Source organism: Cololabis saira, chromosome 7 (assembly GCF_033807715.1).
Source record: "Cololabis saira isolate AMF1-May2022 chromosome 7, fColSai1.1, whole genome shotgun sequence".
Lineage (NCBI taxonomy): Eukaryota > Metazoa > Chordata > Actinopteri > Beloniformes > Belonidae > Cololabis > Cololabis saira.
The window spans coordinates 49,643,669-49,647,382 of record NC_084593.1 but is presented as its reverse complement, the minus strand read 5'-3'; the positions used below and the strand labels follow the sequence as shown (position 1 = coordinate 49,647,382).

At 48.9% G+C, this 3,714-nt stretch overlaps 1 long non-coding RNA gene across 1 annotated transcript; it reads right to left on the bottom strand.

Annotated features, from left to right (window-relative positions):
- Positions 1 to 1,389: 1,389 nt before the first annotated feature.
- On the bottom strand, positions 1,390 to 2,228 carry LOC133447719 (uncharacterized). The gene is made up of 4 exons (XR_009782935.1): positions 2,163 to 2,228; positions 1,957 to 2,091; positions 1,715 to 1,810; positions 1,390 to 1,568 (listed from the first exon to the last, which is right to left on the bottom strand). It is a non-coding gene; the product is annotated as an uncharacterized LOC133447719 (long non-coding RNA).
- Positions 2,229 to 3,714: the final 1,486 nt, after the last annotated feature.

The window sequence follows — 3,714 nt, the reverse complement described above, 5'->3', positions numbered from 1 at the left end:
CTTTACGTCGGGGGCTGGGGGCGGGGCTGGGGACGGTGTTACTGAACAACCAAAGCAGAATAAACACGGAAGCGCGCCGTTTTTAAACAACGTAGCGTTGAAGAAGGCGGTTAAGTTAGCAGACTCTTTTATTATTACATCCATTTATTTAATAGTGGATGTAAAACAGAAGCAGCAGTGGTCTATGGTACAATCCACCAACAGTAACGTCTGCGGGCTCCGTGCCGCCGATGCAGCGGCGCAGCCTCGTGTCCGAGCCCGCGGGGAGCGTTCCAGCCCTGGGACGCTTGGACGCGAGGCTGCGGAGCCCGCCGATGCAGCGGCAGCTCCATCCATTTATTTAATAAAAAATCCTGGCCCGCGGGGACGCCTCCCAGCCCGCGGTTCTGGTTCCACGTTACACCAACGCAGAGCCTACGGCGTATGTTACGGAGGAGGAGAGGAGAGGAGAGGAGCTGCCGGCTCAAATTTCTTAACAGGCGTTATTTGGATAAACTGAGACCAGGTTGGGGATCTTAAAGGTTACTTTACCTGAAAAAAATATTAAAACTTAATAAAGTGCCATATTAACAGCGCTACAGCTGAAATTAAAACAGCTTTTGGCTCTCAGCTTCCTCATATGGTGTGACGATCGACGCAGAGCCTACGGCGTAGGTTACGCGGCGACGGGCGCCGTAAGCTGTACCGTACGCCTCCGCCTTCTGCGTCGGTTTAACGCGGAACCATAAATCAGCTCCGGAGCCGGCAGTCAGCCAGAAATTCATCTCCGAAAACATCGGGTCAAATTTCTTAACAGGCGTTATTTGGATAAACTGAGCCCAGGTTGGGGATCTTAAAGGTTACTTTACCTGAAAAAATATTAAAACTTAATAAAGTGCCATATTAACAGCGCTACAGCTGAAATTAAAACGGCTTTTGGCTCTCAGCTTCCTGATCAGGGTAGGGATGAAAATGAGGGGGAGTGGTGACGTGATGACGTGTCTCTCTGGCCAGCTCCAGGCCAACACCAGCTGTGTAGAAGCAACCGGTTCTTACTTAAGAACCAACCGCGAACAAGCTCTAGCTCCAGCACTAGCACCAGCCCTGGAACCAGCTTGGTGTAAAAGGGGTAACAGAGCTGCTCAGGGCTGATTTATGGTTCCGCGTCACACCAACGCAGAGCCTACGGCGTAGGGTACGCGGCGGCGCGCACCATACACCGTACCCTACGGCGTAGGCTCTGCGTTGGTGTAACGCAGAACCATAATTCAGGCTTAAAAGTAAACATGACATGCGCACACCCAGCATGACAGGCAGATACACACGGGGAGAAGAGACTATTTTTATTATTTTTATTTTGTTTAAAACTTTATCCTTATGAACGCAATTTTTATATAGTCCAACCCTATTTTAATCAGAACACTTTCTTTTTTCCTCTTCGGCTCATCCTGCACTTGGAAGCGTCGGACGACGAGGAGGTTCTGGGCACGTCGTGGTCTGGCACCGCGGCTGCAGGCTTAGCTGTCCCCAGAACCAGCACCAGAGCGCATGGCGTTCCTGCCAGTGGCCGCGTCCTGACTGACACTGTGCTGCAAACACAGAGGGACATGCTCAGTGCTGTTAACGATGTGAAAAATGAGCTGCACCAAATTCGTGCGGTGATGACCACCATGTGTGACGTAATGTCCGACATTGCCGGTTCAATAAAAAAACATGTGCTATAAATGTAACATACTTGTCTTGTTATCCGCTGCATGACGCGTTCACGGAGCCTTGCGCCCTGCTGGTGTTCCTCATGTCGAGGTGGCGGCTGTGTGTCGGGGTCCTGGTGCTGTGGGGGAGGGAGGTCAGGTGGCAGTGGAATGCAATTTTTTAGTGCCATGTTGTGCAGCACAGCACACGCCCGGATGATTTTGCACACCTTTGCAGGGTGGTACAATAGCATGCCCCCCGAGCGATCCAGACACCTCCACCTACATTTGAGGAGGCCGATGGCTCGCTCCACAACGGAGCGCCCGCGCGCATGGGTGATGTTGTAGCGCACCTCCTCCTCGCTCTGCGGGTTCGTAAATGGGGTGAGGAGCCATCGCCTCAGGGGGTAGCCACTGTCACCTGAAATGTATAACATGAGAGCATTATGAGTCAGACCTTAGTTGGAATCTCTACAATCATGGTGTACTTACCAAGGAGCCAGCCATCACGTCCAGCGCCGGCCTGCAGTCTTCTCCCTACACTGCTCTGCGTCAGGATGAATGCGTCATGTGTCGAGCCAGGCCACCGTGCCACTATGTTTCGTCAGAACCATGTTCGTCTCACAAATAACTTGTACATTGACGGTGTGCACATTTTTACAGTTCACATAGACAAATTCATTTTCGGTTGGAGCCCTTATAGCAACATGAGTGCAGTCAATGGCACCGATCACATTTGGGAAACCTGCCATTGCTGCAAATTGCCTTTTAATGTTGGCCTGTTCACCCACAGTGTAGGGAAACCCGATGTATCGACTGCTCATTTTTAGAATGCCATCCATTACGGATGGCATTATTGCGATCAGCGACGGCTGTGATATCCCAGACCTGAAGGCAGAATTTAGTTATTATTTCGTACCTCAAATGGGGCTTTAGGCAGGACATGTAACATTATTTATTGTTAATCACATACCTGTCGGCTAATTCCCGCTGGTACGAGCTGGTTGCCAGGAAACCGAGAGTCGTCAGCACCTGCAGGTGCACCGGGATGGCGCGATTCCGGCGGGTCGGTCTCTCTAAAGCTGGTCCCAATTCAGCACATAGATCCAAGAGCACTGCTCTTGGGAATCTAAATCGGCTTATTAGCCAGTCATCATCATGGGCCAGGAAATCTGCATGATCTCTGAATTGTCTCTCCATCCTGATCCAACCATTTCCGTGGTCCTCGAATAGTGCCAGCGCATCCATTGTGCAGCATTATGCACGGCTGTCACCGTGCATTTTATATTCTTACACAGCAATTAGACTTACACAGAGATAGTATGATAAATGTACGTCCTGCAAATGCCTGCGTAATGGCTTACTCGTGGAACACATGGATCTATGATGGTGCCGGCTTGGGTGTAAATTGATCTGTAAGTCTGATATGTGATGACATTGACTATGTTTACATGCAGTCCACATTTGTGTTATTGCCAATCTCCGTTTTAAAGTGATTGTTAAGTGCATGTGGAGTATGACATGTATCTGGCTGCATTTCACCACCTCACCGCATGCGTCGCCAGTTCCCCATTAAGTAGATTCTTACGGGAGGGTGAGGGTTGTCGTAGGGATCCACAGATTTTTCGGTTAGTTTTTTCTTTTTAGATCCAAGGCTTTGCGTAGATGGCGGCTTCCGCAACTTTCAGGCGCTTTTTCTGCGCAAGAGAGCTTTATAGATGAGGCCCCTGACCTTTAGACTTACAAATTTCACACAGAATGCATCATTTAAAGAAGCTCATTGTTAATATTATCTTAACAAAAATGTCAACCGAGAGGCTCATATGAATTTAAACTTTTTACTTCTTAAAATATTATCTTATAGTGTCCAAATATATTCTAAAATGTTCCACCTATTCTAAATAATCTTCTATTTTTAAAACCTTACTGGTCTGGTTGGTGCAAACGGACCCAACCAGCCCCTCCCCTTTCTGTTGGGAAACAGAGGAGGAGAGGAGTGGTCTCTGCTTCTCTGCATCTCCAAGCACCATAAAATCTGCTATCG